The sequence below is a fragment of the Rhinopithecus bieti genome, unplaced genomic scaffold (genome assembly GCF_001698545.2).
Source record: "Rhinopithecus bieti isolate Rb0 unplaced genomic scaffold, ASM169854v2 scaffold_33374, whole genome shotgun sequence".
Lineage (NCBI taxonomy): Eukaryota > Metazoa > Chordata > Mammalia > Primates > Cercopithecidae > Rhinopithecus > Rhinopithecus bieti.
This window is the reverse complement of record NW_016814428.1, coordinates 219,203-240,752: the sequence shown is the minus strand read 5'-3', so window position 1 is coordinate 240,752 and position 21,550 is coordinate 219,203.

The window sequence follows — 21,550 nt, the reverse complement described above, 5'->3', positions numbered from 1 at the left end:
TCATTCTAGGTTGCCAGCTGAGGACAAGACTGCAGTAAAGCAAGGGTAGAAGCAAGAAGACTAGTTAGGAAGCCACTGTGGCAATTCAATTGAGAGATGATAGTAGTTTGGATCAGGAAGGTGTTAAGAGTCAGAGCATGGATCTATTTTGAAGGCAAATTCAATAGGAATTTCTGGCAGATTGTACATGGGGTATGTTAAAAGGTAATCTTAAGCACATTAAAATTTTAATGAGTTTATTTGCATAAATGGTAATTCCTGAATCAAGCAGCATCTCACTGCAAGCAGTTCAGGGCTCCACTGAGGGAGCCCAGAGGAAACACTCTCAGAAGGTGCCAGAGAAAGCAAGACAAAGAAAATATTTGATTGGTTAAAGTAGCCAGTTCCTAGTTAGATGTTAGTTGGTGGTTTCTGATTGATTAAGCTTAAGTTTTGTTTTATTGTTTCCATTGAGTTGGGTTTGAGTTTGCTTATTAGCAACACAAGGCTCTGGAGCCAGCTCAGTCTAATGACCTCACAAGTACAATTGTAATGCTGTGAAGAAGTGGGAGGAGTTATTGATGGCAAAAATGCTTTGGCCAGTCAACTGGAAGGACAGTGTTGCTTTCCCCTGAGATGGGTTTGTGAGGAAGGATGAGTTCAGCTTTGGGCATGCTGAATTGCGCTGACATACAAGGGGGAATGAAGGCTGGAAATTGTACATGTGAGTCTAGAATTGGACATAGAAGTCTAGGCTAGACATGGAAATTTGAGAGTCATTGGCAGGCTGATGACTTACCAGTTACTGTTAGTGACTAGAATGAGGATTTAAACTTTGCTTGGTTGCTTTTAGACTCTTATAATTCATAACCACTTTTTCCAATTGATAAATAATTCAGATTGAAGTCTTTGGCTATTAATCACCACTTCCCCCACCCCATCGGTACCTTCTAATCAAGAAAATGAAAATGTATTAAAAGAAAGCTGTACGACGGCAGGAGTTATATTCGTGCTGAAACCTTACTGCTAAGTGATTAAATGCACTTTCACCCTGAAGTTTGAGTTTGCTTAAACTGGCCGCTTCACAACAGTAAAGAATTTACAGTCGGTCAGTCTGCTTCCTGGAATTCATATTGTGATTTATAGTTTTTAATCTTGAAGCAAAAATCTAAAGACAGTGGCATAGAAACCTGCTGTTCTGCTTCCAGTCTGCAGGCTTGGTAATGACATCACTGCCCTGCTTCACTCCAAGCCAGGCATGGATGAATTTGTGGAGATACAAAAGATGCACATCTTAAAAGACCTCCCAGGCATTATTCAGAGTCTCCATCCTGATGAAGGCACCTCTATTTATAGAGTAGGGTCCTGCCATCTGGTTGTGGGGGAAAATCTTCACTGTCTCCCCTGATAATATAGAGGACATAGTAAAAAAAATGTCCTTTTCTAAAAAGTTCAGTTGGAAGAAAAAAATTTAACTGGTTTTGCAGCTGATTTTTTCATAGAAACTTACAGAAATGAGAGTCCAGTAAAGGTTTCTAAGGATTTAGTGAAGGGATGCCCTGCAGCTTCATGTCAAAAGCAGACAAAATACAACACAGTGCCTGGACCGGGGAGTGGGTGGATCTAAGAGAGGGTTGGTTTCTCCAAGACGGAGAAGACAGCAGGGGTCCTGCAATTTCTGCTTTAGTACCAGGACCTCTGAGTTCCCTGGTCATTACATAACGAACCTTTAGAGAGGTGGTCGGTCCTCCAAAGAATGGCCTGGAGTTGGGGGCTGAGGCCCTACACACTAATAAAAAGCTCAGAGGGAAAGATGATGAAGCCCCAGACTGGCACAAAAGAGCCACCACCTTCAAGTGCACATGGACACAGGCTCAAGGTACCTCAGGGGTGAGCTGTGTGCCCTGGAGTTCAGAGATCCCATGTCCAAATGTTCTAACTTGCACTGGTTCCCTTGGCGTGTGCCATACCCTGGGATAGACAGAAGCTCACAGACATGACTGAGATTCAACTTCCTTTGACCGGGTGGGGCCTGAGAAACATATAATTGATTATTTCTTTTTTTGAAATGGAGTTTCGCTCTTGTTGCCTAGGCTGGAGTGCAATGGCGTGATCACTGCAGCCTGCCTCCCAGGTTCAAGCGATTCTCCTGCCTCAGCCTCCTGAGTAGCTGGGATTACAGGTGCCTGCCACCACGCCTTGCGTTTTTAGTAGAGACTGGATTCCACCATGTTGGCCAGGCTGGTCTTGAACTCCTGACCTCAGGTGATCCACCTGCCACTGCCTCCCTAAGTGCTGGGATTACAGGAGTGAGCCATTGTGCCCAGCTGATTTTATTTTTTTATAGAAATAAAAGGATGTGACATGTTTGTACTCTGGAGTTATATACTAAAATGTATTTATCCTTCACAAAAGGCTCCTCAAATATTCATTGAAATTTATTTATTTAGTGCTGTTTCTTACCATTTCCTTTCCCCATTCCCTCTCCTCCTAACTCTATATTTCTCCCAGTCCCTTTAATGCACATTTTGGTTTTCCACATCCATACTGTTTGTGCACCCTTCAAATATTAACTCCTCAGTAAAGTCTCCTTGATTTCCTCAAAATAATTGTCCCCATCCACTTCTATTTATGTTAGTTAGAGCATTCTATTTTAACACTTCTATGGGAAACATTATATTAAGTTCTGCACGTTTATGACTCTTACCAATATTATTACTTCAGAGCAGCAACCAAATGTTTTTAATCTTTCTCAGCCCATTACTTAGGTTAGTGTCTTGCTCATTTCAAGGCTCAAGAAACATATTGTTGTTTATTTAATTAAAAGTCTATGGAGGCAAGGCAAGGAAATAAAAGTCAGAGAGGTTGGGAAAAAATTGAATTATGCCTCTTTGCAGCTGACTTAATTTTATTCAAAGAGGATCATAAGAAATCTACAGGAAAACTTCTAGAACTAGTCTGTGAATGTAGTGAGATTGCAGGGTACAAGGTCAACAGCAAAGAAAATCAAATAATATTTCTATATGTGAGCAATTAATAATGGGAATCTGAAATTTAAAACATAATGCAATATATAATTGCTCTAAAATAAAACACTTAGGTACAAATCTATTAACATAGGTACAGGATTTGTATGCTGAAAACTACAGAATAATAATCAAAGAAATAAAAAAAGACCTAAATAAATGGAAAGGCATGCTGTGCTTATGAACTGGAAGACTCAACAGAGTAAAGATGTCAGTTCTCCTCAAATTGATCTATAGGTTTAATGCAGTTCCTATCCATATACCAGCAGGACTCTTTGTAGGTATAGATAAAATGATAGCAAAATTTATGTGTAATGCAAAGGAATATGAATAGACAAAACAAATTTGAAAAAGAAGAATATGCTTGGAGAAATCACACTTCCCAAGTGTAAGGCTTCTACAGTTATAGTAGTCAAGACAGTGTGGTATTGACAGAGGAACACACATAAATCAATAGAATAGAATAGAATAGAATAGAATAGAATAGAATAGAATAGAATAGAATAGAAAAATCCTGGATAGACCCACTCAAGTATGGCCAACTGGTACTTGACAAAAATGCCAAAGCAACTCAATGGAAAAAAGATAATCTTTTCCACACTTGGTATTGGAACAATTGGACATTGAAAGGCAAAATAATGAACTCTGACTTAAACCTCATATATTATGCAAAAATTAACTCAAAGTGGATTATAGATGTAAATGTACACATACAACTTTAAAACTTTGAAGAACAAATATTTATTACTAAGCATCAGGGAGACTTCTTAGCATTAAACCGAAGTCAAAATTTACCTAAGAAAATTTGATAAATAAGACTTCATCAAAATTAACTATTGATTTTCAAAAGACATTGTTAAAGTGAATGAAAAGAAAAACCATAGAGTGGGAGAAAATATTTGCAGGTTATATATCTAAGTGCTCATATCTGTAATATATATATGAAACTCTCTAAACACAAAAATATCAAAACAAAAATTTAATTAAATAATGAGCAAACGACTTGACCAAACACTTCACGAAGGAAGATATGCAGATGGAAAATAGGCACATAAAAATGTAGTCAGCATCATCAGCCATTAGGGAAATACAAATTAAAACCCCAGTGAGATACCAGTACATGCCTGCTAGAATAGTTAAAATAAGAAATGGTGAATAAAAAATAAAATTATAATGTACCAAATGCTGGCAAGCAATTGCATATCTCATGCATTGCTGATGCAAATGCAAATGGTACAACCATCTGGAAAAGACATGAATGTTCATAGCAGTATTATCTGTAATGGCCGCAACCTGGAAACCAGCCAAAGGTTCTGAAACAGATGCATAAATACATAAGTTATGGTATATTCATGTAATGAAATATTACTCAGTAATAAAAATGATGAACTATTAATGCACACCACACCTGGATAGATCTCAAGGACATTATATTGAGTGAAAAAAGCCAGCCTCAAAGTGATACATGTTCCGTAATTCCATGTATAAAATATTCAGAGTGACAAAATTATAGTGATAGAGAATCAATCAGGGGTTTCCATGTGTTAGGATTGGGCGAATAGTGTGGGTAGAAAGAAGTAGTGTGAGGGAGTGTTTGTGTGTGTGTGTGCACATGGGTGTGATGATAGAACAGTTTTGTATCCTGATTGTATTGAATGTTACTCAAATGTATGCATAGAATAAAGTTTTATAGATCTGCATACCAAAAAAGAGTGGATGCAAAAACTGGTGAAATAAGGTCTAGATCTGTGTTAATATTCGGTTAGTGCAAAAGCAATTGTGGTTTTTTGCTATTACTTTTAATGGCAAAAACCACAATAAATTTTGCACCAACCTAATAGTATATTACCAGCACCAATTTCCTGGTGTTTATAATATACTATGGTTATGGTTATGTAAGATGTTATCATTAGAAGAAGCTAGATTAAAGGTACATGTAAATTCTCTGTGTACTCTGTATACTCTTGCAAATCTTGAAATATTTAAGAATAAACTGTTGGTGAGGATGTAAATTAATGTAGTCTCTGTGGGAAGCAGTCTGGAGATTATTCAAAGAACTTAAAACAGAGCTACCATTCGGCCCAGCAATCCCAATACTGGATAGATATCCAGAAAGAAAAGAAATCATTCTACCAAAAGACACATGCAGTCATATGTTTATCGCTGTGCTATTTACAAGTTGCAAAGACATGGAATCAACCGAGGTGCCTATCAATGGTAGACTGGATAAAGAGAATGTGGCACGTATACACCACAGAATATCACATAGCTGCAAAAAGAATGAAATCATGTCCTTTGCAGCAACAAGCATGGAGTTGTAGACCATAATCCTAAGCAAATTAACACAGGAATAGAAAACCAAATATCGCATGTTCTCACTTATAAGTGGAAGCTAAGCATTGAACATATATGGATATAAATATAGGAGCAATAAGCACCATGGACTACTAGAGGTTGGAGGGAGGAGGAGTGAGTTAAACAAAAAAAAAAACTACCTTCAGGTGCTATGCTCACTATCAGAGTGATGGGATCTGTACTTCAAACCTCACCATTATGCAATATTCCCAAGTAACATATATACTCTCATGTGTCCACTGTATCTAAAAATAAAAGTTAAAAAATTTTAAATTAATTAATTAATTAATTTATTTTGAGACAGAGTCTTGTTCTGTCACCCAGGCTGGAGTGCAGTGTGTGATCTTGACTCACTGCAACCTCCATCTCCTGGGTTCAAGTGATCCTCCTGCCTCAGCCTCCCATGTAGCTGGGACTACGGGCACGTGCCACCACACCAAGCTGAGTTTTGTATTTTTAGTAGAGACGTGTTTTCACCATGTTGGCCAGGCAGGTCTAGAACTCCTGACATCAGGTGATCTGCCCACCTTGGCCTCCAAAAGTGCTAGGATGACTGGCATGAGCCACTGCGTCCAGCCTAAAAATTTTTTTTAAAAGTCACCTTTTTAAAAGTTCATGAAGGTCAGGGCGTGTATGGGAACTCTCTGTATGTTCTTGTCAAGTTTTCTGTGAACCACTCTAAAAGATAAAGTCTATTGAAAAAAATAAAATGAAATAAAGGTAAAAATAAAGCTCCAGCTACAACAACAAAAAGTTTTATGGAAGACCTGCTTCACTGGAAGGTAAATGTTGATAGCAGCATAGTTGTCTTGTATTGAATGCTCCAAGAAAAGGCTCAAGTTACACATGAATATGTGTCACAGAAATAAAAGATTGTCTCTTAATAACAGTTCATCCATAACACACGACCATAAAACTCTTGTTGACATACCAAATGTCCCATCCTGTAATTGCATTTTCCAGAATATTTGCAGATCAATTCAGACTATCAGCCACTGCTTAGGTTATAGTTAATGATGCAGTGTTGGGATTATAAAACTCAAGTGAGCCCTCAGAAAATACACTTCTTTTTTCTTTTCTTTTTAGACAGAGTTTTCATTCTTGTTGTCCAGGCTGGAGGGCAGTGGTGCGATCTCGGCTCACTGCAATGTCTGCCTCCCAGGTTCAAGTGATTCTCCTGCCTCAACCTCCCGAGTAGCTGGGATTATAGGCACGCACCACCACACCTGGCTGAATGCTATGCTATATTTTTAGGGGAGACGGGGTTTCACCATGTTGGCCAGGCTAGTCTGGAACTCCTGACATCGAGTGATCCACCAGCCTTGGCCTCCCAAAGAGCTGGGATTACAAGTGTGAGCCACCATGCCAGCCAGAAAATATACTTTCAAATCCATTCAAGTGAAGTCCAGAAATCAGTATAGCCATTCGCATAAACTAGCATTAGGAGCATTAGGAGATTTGGGCTATTTGTGTGGGTGTGGACTTCAAATTCAAATTTATATCATTTAGCTAAGGTTGCGAGACTTTAGAATACTTTAGGATTTACAATAGCTCCTGAGAAATGGCTGAATTACAAATGAAAGGCATGTGTCTAATGATACCTTTTACAATATTTCCTTAAGAGAGAAACTTTGCCAAAGGTGTTAAGATCTCCATGCATCCTTCTAGCTTGTTCTGATTACAGGGCTCTGGTGTCAGAAGCTGTTTTGTGAGTGCTCATTTTGGCTTGTCTACAGAAAGTTTCCACTAGTTCACACAGGGGGGTAACAGAAAACACCTCTTGGCAAAGATCCAGCTGTCCTGAGACATATTCACACCATCAGAAGTCCATCCACTCATTTCCCAAGTAATCTCAAAGCATCTCAAATTGAACTAAGGAAAGCAAATAAAATTCCACCTGGATCTAGCCGATGAATCAATTTATTACAACTTAGAACCATAACTTCACCTAGAAGAGAAAATATTTAAGAAAAATGGAAGTACATTTATCATTTATCATGTAAGGTGCCCTTGAGTTCCCTACACAGACCCAAGTTGCTATACAAATCATGCTGGTGCTGAAACTTAATTTTAGAGAGAAATTTTGAGGGGACTACTAAAAACCACACTCATATCAAATATCCACAGTCAATCAATACTGTGTTTGGAAGAAGGTCTTAAAACACTTAACCTTCCACAAGCTTGACAGCAACTGGGATTTGAGGTTACTTCTTTATACACCCATGCAAAAGCCACCCATCAAGTGACAATAAAAGGAAAGCACGCTTAGCTCTCAAATTTCCCGTACTTTAAATAGACCCTGAATTCAAGGACCCAGGAGCAGGAACAGCTATTAGAATTGAGAAAGGCCGTCAAAACTAGTTCACATCATCTTTATACATTAAGATTCTTCAAGAAAATAAGATAAATGTGAAACCAAAACTTCTGGTGCCAACTTTTTCAGCTCTTGCAGTGATGCTGGAGCAAAATTTTCCAAAATAAAATATTGTAAGACTTTCCTAGCGATAATCAATATACCCCATGTTTTTGTTCTTTTCCACCCCAAAATACTGTCTACTCAGGTACCTGCTCATCTGCTAGAAAATGCTGCTTCCTAACCCTGGAATCACCCATGGAGATATTTTCTCAAAACATCCTAAGTTGTTGACTTCTTTCTTAGAATGCAAAGGAGTCATTGTTTTCCAATATGTGCCATCATGTTATGATAGACATGAGCTACTCTTTCAGATTCTCAATGGTTCTTCACCTTAGCATATTACTCACATTTACCAGGTGAAACTGAAGTATTATCCATCTCAATTATGCACACATGTCCCTCATTCATTGTCAAAGAAGACCCTGATATCATTGTAGGAGCCATAATAATTCACTATTACCTCTCTTTCCACATCTTTCTAACCTGTGTCCATCACTTTGAGTTTTTTTTTTTTTTTTTTTTTGAGATGGAGTTTTGCTCTTGTAACCCAGGCTGGAGTGCAGTGCTAAGATCTCAGCCCACTGCAACCTTTGCCTCCCGGGTTCAAGCGATTCTCTTGCCTCCGACTCCCGAGTAGCTGGGATTACAGGTGCCTGCCACCATGCCCAGCTAATTTTTTTGTATTTTTAGTAAAGACGGGGTTTTGCCATGTTGGGCAGGTTGGTCTTGAACTCCTGACCTCAGGTGATCTGCTTGCCTTGGCCTCCCAAAGTGCTGGGATTACAGGTGTGAACCATTGCGCCCAGCAGAGATATCTTATTTTTAAAAGAGTATTCTCTCTTAATTATATCATCACCAATGCAACTGGGGGGTCTTGTTTTTAATGTTTATAACTAAGCCTACATTTATAATCCCAGAAAATAATTGGCTCTAGATGTGAGATGTGGTTGAGTTAATCTTCACTACAAATAATGATTTACTTCTTCACTTGATAAAGTTGTATGACCATGTTTCTTGACTCACAGGCCAAGTTGGACATGAAGGGAACGCTTGGTGTCCGATAAGGACATAGCTTAAGAATTCAGATGAGGAATATGAACTAAGTGACCAGAAGAGTTGACTTTCATAAGAAAATAAGGTTGCTATATACAAGTTTTTTTGTTTTGTTTGTTTTTCACATTACCGTCATATTAGATGCAGCACATTTGGGAACTGTACATAATACAAATGACTGTTCAGTATCAATATAATCTACAGATGCTTCAGCGTTTCCTTGTGTCCTAGAACTAATTGTGATATTGAAACAGCTGCAGGGCATAAAGCATGCATTGTAGTACAACTACAATGGGTTTGTAGCAGCACAATTGCATATGGGTTTACGCAGTAGGCAGGCTGAGGGGTTTTGGTATGCATTGTATACAACTGAAACACCTGTTTTTCCCTGAGAAATCACTAAGGAATTTGGTTAAGGAGCTCTTCAGTTCTAGGCACTCTAAGAATCTATCATTTCAACTTAGTTGTAAAATCTTTTGTAAATATAACTCTCTCTCAATGCAGTTTTGAGGGCTGAAAATTTTTATATTGGTTCTTTCTTTGAGTTGTGCAAGCATGGTTGAGTCCACAGGGACTGTGTATCACATGCATACTCCATGAAGTCTTAGAGGAGGATATGAACATGAACAGCACAGACTTAGGAGCAACATTACCTGGGTTTGAATCTTAGCCTGCCTACTGCATAAACTCATATTTAACTTCCCTGTGCTTCAGTTTTCTCATTTTCAAAATGAAGGATAATAAAACCTAATTTACAGGGTTACTCAAAGACTGGAATGAATGGGTTTGTTAGTGTTTAGAACAGTCCCTACTATGCTTAAATGTGAAGATAATAACAGCATTCCGTTAGGATGGCTGTTTACTTTGTTTTTCCCATTGAAGACACTAGAACTTTTACATTGGTATTTACATAAAACTAAACCTGAGTAGTGGGAATTTCAAGTAGAGGAGCATCAGAAATGTTAACTTTAGAAGGTCAAATCCACCTCATGGAATAAGAAACATATCCGTATATTTATATCATTACCGTCATGGATATTGACACATATGCGCATCCACATACATGTGCTAATATATATGCTTATATAATCATAAAGCATAAAGCTAACTTGTGCCTACATTATTTTAAAAATATGATATCACATATTAAGTTCTGCTGTCAACATTCAATCTGTCTCATTTAGACACTGGTCTGCTCCTTCCACATGGAGCATTAGAAAACCTTCAAAACCATAATTTAGAGTAGAAACATCATATCTCACCTTACAGTTATACCTTAATTTATTTGATAATGTTTAACATCACTAAAAATATATGCAAATTTAAAATAATTAAATGGATATTTTCATTAAAAAATGGATATTTTCATCCATTAAATTAATTTTAAAATCATAATACCTGAATTTGTATGTGTATGTTGTAAAATGGCATTCACATAACTTTTATGGAGGACAATTGGGAAATATATACCAAGATTCTTAAAAATGTTCGTAGTCTTTGTTCTAATAATTTATTCTAAAGTAATAATAGAGAGATACATAACACTTTGTATATAAGGATATTTATCACATTATTTTTTGCAAACTATACGGCCAATAATACAAGTGTGCATTCTGTCCTTCTCACTTTTTTACTTCCCATTATTAGTGAGAAAATTACGTAGTCAATATTGAGACCTGACACTTTGATTTACATCTCTCTAGGTCCTTAGTCTCCCCACTGCTTGCATGAATGGTGAAATCGTTTCTATTGCCACAAAAGTTGATTGCACGTGATTGCCTATTGGTGTCATGAATCTCAGCAAACCCTACCCCCACCAACAGAAGTTATGGATAGAAAGTTCTCCCTTGATGCTTTGAATTAGAACTGAGAGTCATTCAGTGAGTTCACCATGTTTTATGTTTTTGTAAGGATCTTTGTTAGAGGATTTTATCAAAGTGATGATAATTGAATAACACTGCTTTCAGGGATACTTGCAAAATGATGATGGCAACGATTATTCAAATTAGCAAAAGGCTTCTCTACATTACCTTTGAAGTACAAAAATCCCCAAAACCAAATAAAGATATCTATGTCCACTTCCAAGAACCAATCATTCCCTATAAAAATAGATGGGAATCAAAATGAGATTTTAGTGCTACTATAACAAAATTAAATACACAATGCAAAACTTGAATAACTATATTGTCACATATTTATTTGTAAACATTAAGTTCACTAATAAAAACAGTTGATTTGAGAGAATGAGACAAATGATATAATTTCAAAAATATCTGATTTTACTGAATTGTAAAAGTTCTATAAATCTAATTTTCTAGTCCAGTTTACTTAGATATAATAAGTGATACAAGTAAATACTAACATACTTGCTGTTACATCTTGGGAATCTAAATGTCAAATTTTCTGCAAAAAAATTTTGTTAAAACTTTTCTTCTACATAACTTAGGCATTTCAATGGATATTAATTCAACAACAACACAGCCAAAATCTTACAAGACATTTTAATGATATTTTGAGACATTCTGAATGTCAATTTTAAGCATATACATATATATATATATATTTTGAGACAAGGTCTCACTCTGTCACCCAGGCTGGAGTGCAGTAGCACCATCTTGGCTCACTGCAACCTCTGCCTCCTGTGTTCAAGCAATTCTCCTGCCTCAGCCTCCACAGTAACTAGGACTACAGGCATTCACCTCCATGCCCGGCTAAAGTTTTTGTATTTTTATTAGAGACGAGGTTTTATCAAGTAGGCCAGGTTGGTCTCAAACTCCTGATTTCAAGTGATCTTCCTGTCTTGGCCTCCCAAAGTGCTGGGATTACAGGTATAAACCACTGTGCCTGGCCTTAAGGTTATATTTTAATAAAAGATTTTCCCAGATAATCCAGTCAACATCCTGAAAGTTACACTGCATGCATTTGTTTATCTACAATTGGTAAGAGAGAGAAAGAGAGACAGGTGTGCACAGAAAGTGATGTTCAACTGACCAAAGACATGATTGATTGTTTAAAATCATGCTTTTTAAATATCTGGTTGAAACTGTCTGAAATGATGTATCCCCCAAAGCAACATAGCACTAAATTTTAATGAATATATTAAACCTATAAAGAAAATAGATATTCTTATAGAAAGACCTTAGTATGTAACTATCTGATTGACTGAGAGGAAGAAGTAAAGTGTACCATTTAATCAATGACTTGAATTATGAGTTAGATCTAGATTTAACTTCTGTAAACAAAATACAATTAAAATTTGGACAATCTACAAGCAAAACAGTGACACTTTTTTTAGTTTAAAAAATAATAACAAACTAATGTATTTGAATGAGACTAGTTGACGGAGGGGGAATAGAAAGGAAAGTAAAAAAATACGGAGCACACATTTTTAATGAATACACACATGATGAACAGAACGAATGTATACTGTACATGTGGGGAAATTAAAGTTTAAGAATGCATTTATGTGCCTCATCATCTCCCAGGGTAATGTAATGGAAGACTTTCCTGGAAATATGAAAAAGAGATACTGGTAAATGAGGTAAATTAATCTACAAGAAAGACAGAACTGTTTGAAGAAAGATCAATAGCACACAGTTCCAGTCCTAAAAATTCCATTTACAGAAATCTTCAGTGGCTGCTATTGCCTCTAAGGGATGTAATCCCAAGGGATCAATACTAATGTTCAAAGCCTCGACAGTAGGTCCCCAAGCCATCCGTCCAGCTTCATTTCTCACCACGTGCCCTACTCTGTTGAACGTAACACATGTTCCTGACTTCATAGCATCGCTCGTATTATTCCTCTGCCTAATATGCTCTCTGCCAATTTCCACACTCTCCTATAATGACACTTATTAATACCCTACCCAGCTTCCAGGCTCAGCTGAAAGACCATTTTGTCTATGAATTCTCCTTATTACTCCAACTAGAAATGATGTGAGCCTTCTTGAATCCTCCATATAACCCTCTTAGTGCAACTCCTTTCCCTTTATCCTACCGTATTTTGTGTAGTCATTTCTAATTTTTTCTATCTCCTTCTAGAGAATAAATTCCTGAGGGATAAAGAATTTTACATACTCCTCTGCAGTAAAAGGTTTCTTTACTGTAAGGTTTTCAAAACTGTTATATGCTTATTTGTATTATTAATCTCCAAGAAACGATGATTAGGATATAGTTTTTCCTAAATTTTTTCTTCACTGAATCTTTTTCTCGTTGAATGACTATTTGTGTCTCTTGAAAATAATGTTCAACAAAATCCTTCCAATATTAATAAGCTCACCATTTGAAATTTTAAAAACTATTTGGCTGTACTCTCTATGCTTTTAGTAATTCCAAGCACTTGAAATTATCTATAAAATTCAAAAATGTTAGCATTGTCTTTCCATTATATTATTATTATTATTGGTGTAAAGCTTGTTATAATATCTTGAATTAAAGGTGGTCCTGATATGTTAGTTAAAAACAAAAGAGAAAATAGTGTTCAAAAAGTTTAGGAAATCCAGTTACCAGTTACGTTAAACTTAGGGAGAACCAAAGATCAAAACTGATTTTGTAAGTTCACTCACTCACTCATGAATAAATATTTATTAAATGCCTAAGACTTTCTCGACGTTGTTTTGGATGCTGAAGATATTGGAGAAAATAAATAAAATCTCTGTCTTCATGGAGCTTATATTTTGGTAGTACATTTTTCTTTTAAGGAAATAAATAGGAAAAGAAAGGCCAGACTTTTCTGTTAGGCTGTTTACTTATTACTTCTTATGTCCATCATTATTTTCTGCATATTTGTTTTTTCATATAGTGTCATTTTACAACTTGAAAATTTTCCTAATTATTTTGTGTAGTGCAGGTGTACTTGAGACAAATTCTCTCAGTTTTTGTTTATCTGAGAACTAAGTATTTCTCTCTCATGTACGAATGATATTTTTCCTTGACATAGAATTTTAGGTTGATATTTTTTCTTCCAATGTTTTAAAGTTGTCATTCTGTCGTTTCTCCTCTTATGTTATTTCTAATGAGAAGACCTCAAATCAAATACTCTGCTCTAAAATGTAATGTGTCATGTATTTCTTGGCTGACTTTAAGATTTTTTTCATTTTGGTTTCAATAGTATATGTTTTCAGCGTATATCATAAAACATGTACCATATCAGATAATGATAAATGTTAAAAATTAAGAGAAAAAGGGAATAAGAAATGTAAGAGAGATGGTATATTAGTCTGTTCATGGGCTGCTAATACAAACATACCCAAGACTGGGTAACTTATAAAGGAAAGAGGTTTAATTGACTCACAGTCCCACATGGCTGGGGAGTCCTCGCAATCATGGTGGAAGGTAAATGAAGAGCAAACTCATATCTCACCTGGTGGCAGGCAAGAGAGCTTGTTCAGGGGAACTCCCATTTATAAAACCATCAGATCTTGTGAGCCTTATTCACTACCACAAGAACAGTATGGAGGAGACCGCCCCCCCATGATTCAGTTATCTCCACCTGGCCCTGCCCTTGGCATGTGGGGATTATTAAAATTCAGTGTAAGATTTGGATGGGGACACAGCCAAATCACATTAGATGGTGTGTTTTGAAGTTCTAGATGGGGTTGCCTGGAAAAGCCTCATTGAGAATGTAATAGAGACATGATAGAAAGAACGCTGAGATTTTTAGATGTAGTCTTAGATAAGTCATTCAAATTTATAATGCCTCAGTTTCCTCAGTTTGAAATGAGTGGGTACAGCGAAAATCAGGTGAAGTAAAAATCAGGTTAATTTAACAAACATTCACTGATAAACAAAATGTAAAACTAAGCCTTGTGAGGATCATAGTGCCTGTAGTAAATTAACTTCTTGGCAAAATAAAACACAACCTTTTAAAAGAAAACAACTTTAATCCAGATGTTTTATAATATATCATCTGTAATATCCAGACTACAATGAGAAATTATTAGAGATAGAAAGAATTAGAAATTGTATCCTATAATCAAGCAATAAAGTTGCCAATTAAAAAGCAGGCCACAGCATGACAAAGTTGCTCAAATAAGGAGACAAGAACCTTGTAGCATGCATTCTAAGTATGCTCGATGACTTAAAATAAAATTTTTAAATATATAAAACATTTACTACTAGACCAAAGAAATGAGATAGACAGCCACACAATAATAATGGGGGACTTAATGCTTCACTGACAGCACTGAACAGGTCGTCAAGACAAAAAGTCAACAAAGAAACAATGGACTTAAACTGTACTCTAGAACAAATGGACTAACAGATATTTACAGAACGTTCTACCCAACAACCACAGAATATACATTCTATTCATCAGCACACAGAACATTGTCTAAGATAGTCCATATCATAGGCCACAAAATACATCTCAGTACATTAAAAAAATTCAAAATTATATCAAGTACTCTCTCAGACCACAGTGAAATAAAACAAAAAATCAACTCCAAAAGAAACCCCCAAAACCACACAAATATCTGGAAATTAAATAATCTGCTCTGAAGGATCACTGGGACAAGAATGAAATCAAGATGGGAATTTAAACATTCTTTAAACTGAATGATATTAGGGACACAAACTATCAAAAGTTCTGGGATACAGCAAAAGAGAGTTCATAGCGTTAAATACCTACATCAAGAAGTCTTTAAGACCACAAGTAGACAATCTAAGGTCATACCTCACGGAACTAGGGAAACAACAACAAACCAAACCCAAACCCAGCAGAAGAAAAGACATAATGGAGATCAGAGCAGGACTAAATGAAATTGAAACAAACAACAAACAAACAAAAAATACAAAAGATAAATGAAACCAAAAGCTGTTTTTTTTTTTTTTGAAAAGATAAATACTGTTGATTGACCATTAGCAGGATACACCAAGAGAAGAAGAGAAAAGATCCAAGTAAGCTCAATTAGAAATGAAACAGGATATATTAGACTGATATCACAGAGATACAAAAGATCATTCAGGGTTACTGTGAACACTTTCATGTGTATAAACTAGAAAACCCAGAGGAAATGGAAAAATTCCTAAAAACATACAACCCTCCTAGGTTAAGCCAAGAAGAAATAGAAACTCTGAACAGACCAATAAAAAGCGGCAAGATTGAAATGGTAATTAAAAAGTGAAAACAAAAAAAGTTCAGGACCAGACAGATTTACCGCTGAATCCAATCAGATATTCAAAGAAGAGTTGTTACCAATCCTATTGGCAGTATTTCAAGTGATAGAGAAAGAGAGAATCCTCCTTAAATCATTCTATGAAGCCAGTATCACCCTAATAACCAAAACCAGGGAAGGACATAATAAAAAAATAAAACTGCAGACCAACATCCCTGATGAACATAGATGCAAAAATCCTCCACAAAATACTACCTAACCAAATCCAACAACATATCAAAAAGATAATCCACCATGATCAAGTGGATTTCATATCAGGGATGCAGGGATAGTTTATTATCCGCAAATCAATAAATGTGATACACCATATAAATAGAATTAAAAACAAAAATCACATGATCATCTCAATAGATGGAGAAAAAACATTTGACAATATTCAGCATCTCTTTTTGATTAAAACCCTCAGCAAAATCGGCACAGAAGGGACATACCTTAAGGTAATAAAAGCCATCTATGACAAACCCACAGCCAACATTATACTTAACGGGGAAAAGTTGAAAGCATTTCTCCCTAAGAACTGGAACAAGACAAGGATGTCCACTTTCACCACTTCTATTCAACATAGTACTAGAAGTTCTAGCCAGTGCAATCAGACAAGAGAAAGAAATTAAGGGCATCCAAATTGGTAAAGAGGGAGTCAAACTGTCGCTGTTTCCCAGTGATATAACTGTATACATAGAAAACCCTAAAGACTCAACTGAAAAGCTCCTAGAATTGGTAAATGAATTCAGTAAAGTTTCAGGGTACAAAATTAATGTACACAAATCAGTAGCTCTGTTATACACCAACAGTGACTAAGCTGAGAATCAAATCAAGAACTCAATCTCTTTTACAATAGCTACAAAATACATAAAATACTTAGGAATATACTTAACCAAGGAGGTGAAAGACCTCTACAAGAAAAACTATAAAACACTGCTGATATAAATCATAGATGACACCAACAAATGGAAACACATCCTATGCTCATGGCTGGGTAGACTCAATATTGTGAAAATGACCTTACTGCCAAAAACAATCTACAAGTTCAATGCAATTTCCATCAAAATAACACCGTCATTCTTCACAGAACTAGGAAAACAACCCTAAAATCACATGGAACCAAAAAAAGGGCCCTCATAGCCAAAGCAGGACTCAGCAAAAAGAACAAATCTGGAGGCATCACATTACCTGATTTCAAAATATACTACAAGGCCATAGTCACCAAAACAGCATGGTACTGGTTTAAAAATAGGAATATTGACCAATGAGAACAAATAGATCATCCGGAAATAAAGCCAAATACTTACAGTCAACTGATCTTTGACAAAGCAAACAAAAACATAAAGTGGGAAAAGGATACCCTATTCAACAAGTGGTGCTGGGATAACTGACAAGCCACATGTAGAAGAATAAAACTGCGTCCACATCTCTCACATTATACAAAAATCAGCTCAAGAGGAATCAAAGACTTAAATCTAAGACCTGTAAACATAAAAATTCTAGAAGATAACCCTTCTAGACATTGGCTTAGGCAAAGACTTCATGACCAAGAACCCAAAAGCAAATGCAGCAAAAACAAAGATAAATAGATGATATCTAATTAAACTAAAAAGCTTCTTCACAGCGAAAGAAATAATCAGCAGAGTTAACAGACAACCCACAGAGTGGGAGAAAATCTTTGCAATCTATATTTCTGACAAAGGACTAGCATTTGAGTATCTACAAGAAATTCAAACAAATCAGCAAGAAAAAAGCAAACAATCTCATCAAAAAGTGGGTTAAGGATATGAACAGACAATTCTCCAAAGAATATATACAAATGGCCAACAAGCATATAAAAAAAGCTCAACATTACTAATTATCAGGGAAATGCAAATCAAAACCTCAATTCAATACCACCTTACTCCTTCAAGAATGGCCATATTCAAAAAATCAAAAGAAAATAGATGTTGGCATGGTTGTGGTGAAAAGGGAGCATTTTTACTTTGTTGGTGGGAATGTAAACTAGTGCAACCACTATGGAAAACAGTGTGGAGGTTTCTTTAAGAACTAAAAGTAGATCTACCATTTGATCCAGCAATCCCACTCCTGGGTATTTTACCCAGAGGAAAAGAAGTCGTTATGCCAAAAAAAAAAAAAAAAAAAAAAAAAAAAAAAAAAAATTGACACATGCATGGATAAATAAAATGTTTTATATATACTGGAATACTACTGAGCCATAAAAAGGAATGACATAATGGCATTTGCAGCAATCTGGATGGAATTAGAGACCATTATTCTAAGTGAAATAACTCAGGAGCAGAAAACCAAACATCATATGTTCTCACTCATAAGTGGGAGCTAAGCTAAGGCATAAGCTGAGGATGCAAAGGCATAAGAAGGATACTATGGACTTTGGGGATTGTGGGGAAAGAGTGGGAGGGGGTGAGGGATAAAAGACTACACACTGGGTACAGTGTACCCTGCTCGGGTTGTGAGTGCACCAAAATCTCAGAAATTACCACTAAAGAACTCATCCATGTAACCAAATACCATCCGTTTCCCCTAAAACCTATTGAAATTAAAACAAAAATTAAAAACAAATGGCCAAGAAACATGGAAAAAATGCTCAGCATCACTAATTATTAGGGAAATGCAAATCAAAACCACAATGAGATGCCACGTTACTCCTATAAGAATGACCACCGTTTGATTTGAAAAATCAAAAAATAACAGCGGTTGGAGTGAGTGTGGTGAAAAGGGAATATTACAACCACTACGGAAAACAATACGGTGATTCTCTAAAGAACTAAAAGTAGAACTACCATTTGATCCAGGATTCCCACTCCTGGGTATCTATCTACCCGGACGAAAAGAAGTCATTATACGAAAAAAGACACTTGCATATGCATGTTTATAGCAGCACAACTCGCAATTGCAAAAATATGGAAAACAGAACATCGTATGTTCTCACTTATAAGTGGGAGATAAGCTTCATAATGGCATAAGAATGATACGATGGATTTAGGGGGCTCAGGGCAGGGGGAGGGTTGGGAGGGGAGCGAGGGATAAAAGACTACACATTGGGTGCAGTGTACACGGCTGCGGTACACTGAAATCTCACCACTAAGGAACTTTTCCATGAAACCAAACACCACCCTTTCCTCCAAAACTATTGAAATAAAAATAAAAATTTAAAAATATGGTTTTAGGAAGAACAAATTTGGAAACTCCATATGAAAATGGAAACTAATAAAACAACCAAATACATATTCTGGAGCTGTAACTTTTAATATATGAAATAAAAAATTCAATGGATAGGCTTAATAGAAAATTGAAGAGATGGAACAAAAGATCTTAAAAACAGATCTATAGACATTTTTCAATATGAAGAACAGACATTAGAAAAGAATTGAAATAATAATGTGCAGGCCATGGCCCAGTGCAGTGGCTCATACCTGTAATCCCAGTACTTTGGGAGGCCAAGGTGGGTAGGTTACTTGAAGCCAGGAGTTCCAGACCAGCCTGGCCAACATGGAGAAACCCCTGTCTCTACTAAAAATACAAAAATTAGTTGGGTCTGGTGGCATATGCCTGGAATCCCTGCTACTCAGGAGGCTGAGGCACGAGAATTGCTTGAGCCCTGGAGGTGGAGGTCGCAGTTAGCTGAGATCACGCCACTGCACTGCAGCCTGGGTAACAGAGCGATATGCTGTCTCAAAAAGAAAAAAAAAAAGTTCAGGTTTCAGTGACTTGTGGGAAAATATCAACTAGTTTCATGTATGTGTAACTGGAGTGTCAGAAGACAGGATAAAGAGAATGGTACAGAAAAAAGTCTTGACGAAGTAGTTCTTAAGGCCAACTCTTCAGAAATAGTATGAAAGAAGAAAAAAAAAACTGAAAACTTTAAAATACTGAAATAAAGAAATGTCAGTCCAGAATACTATATCAAAGAGAAATATTTTTCATGTAAAAGGTAAAATATTTGTTTTTTAGATAAATAAAAGCTGAGAGAATTTGTCACAAACACACTTGTACAACACAAAATAGTTAAGAATATTTTCAGACTGTAAAATATGATACTGCTTTAGTTGGTTCTCATACTGCTATAAAGAAATACCTGAGAATGAGTAATTTATAAACAAGAGAAGTTTAATTGGCTCATGGCTCTGCAGGCTGTATAGGAAGCATAGTGGCTTCTGCTTCTGGAGAGGCCTCGGGAAGTTTCCAATCATGGTGGAAGGCAAAGTGAGAGAGGCATGTCTTACACAGCAGGAACAGTAGCAAGAGAGCAAGGTCCAGGGATGCTACACACTTTTGAAAGACCAGATCTCATGAGAACCCACCCACTATCGTGAGGACAGCACAAAGGCAATGGTGCTAAACCATTCATGAGAAATCTGCCCTCATTATCCAATCACCTCCCACTAGGCCCCACCTCCAACGTTGGGGATTACAACTGAACATGAGATTTAGGTGAGGACACAGTTCCAAACTGTATCAGATGTCATATGTAAAACCACATATAGAGGAAATAATGAAGAACACAAGAAGCAGTAAATAAATAGGTTACAAGAACGACTAGCCTTAAAGTCTCCTATTAATTTTACTTAAAAGAAAAATGTCCATCCAAAACAAAAAAATTATGTCATTATAGGAAGGGAAGTAAAATATAATACCACATTTGCAGGAAGAAAGGAGTAAATGGCATTATAATATGGTAAGATTGTTATTGAGGAGTGAAAAGAGTACTGTGAAGTGTAAAGAGTGAATTTTGAGTAGAAAATTATTAATTGCAAGCATATTTTGTTAAGTGAAGAATGCATATTATAGTCCCTAAGGTGACCATCCCCCATCCCCCAAAATACATGAGTTTAAAATCTAATAAAAGAAACAAATAGAATCATTTAAAAATTGATTGACCTAAATAAAAGATAAGGGTAACAGTGAAACAGAAAATAAAACAAAAAATATATATGTAAACAATATATAACAGAACAATAATAAAATAAAAAGCAGATGTAACAAATTAAAAACAAATAGCAATAGGATAAATTTAAATTCAACCCTATCAATAATTATATAAAATATATATAGGCCACACATTTTAATGTAAAGGAAGAGATGGTCATATTGGATAAAAAATAAGACCCATATATATGTAGCTACCCAAGATGCTCCTTAAATAGAACGACACAGAGGAGTTAAAAGTATAAGAATGAAAAGAGATAGACCGTGCATATAATAAGCATTTGAAAGTAGGCAGATATGGCTATATTAATATCAGACAAAGTAGGCTTCAAGAAAAGTGGCATTACTACAAGATACATAATGATAGAAGGAAAAATATAACAATCTTAAGTGGATATGCCCATAATGATTATGAAAATACAGGCGGGCGGATCACGAGGTCAGGAGATCGAGACCATCCTGGCTAACATGGTGACAACCCGTCTCTACTAAAAATACAAAAAATTACCTGGGCGTGGTGGCAGAAGCCTGTAGTCCCAGCTGCTGGGGAGGCTGAGGCAGGAGAATGGCGTGAACCCAGGAGGCGGAGCTTGCAGTGAGCCGAGATGGCTNNA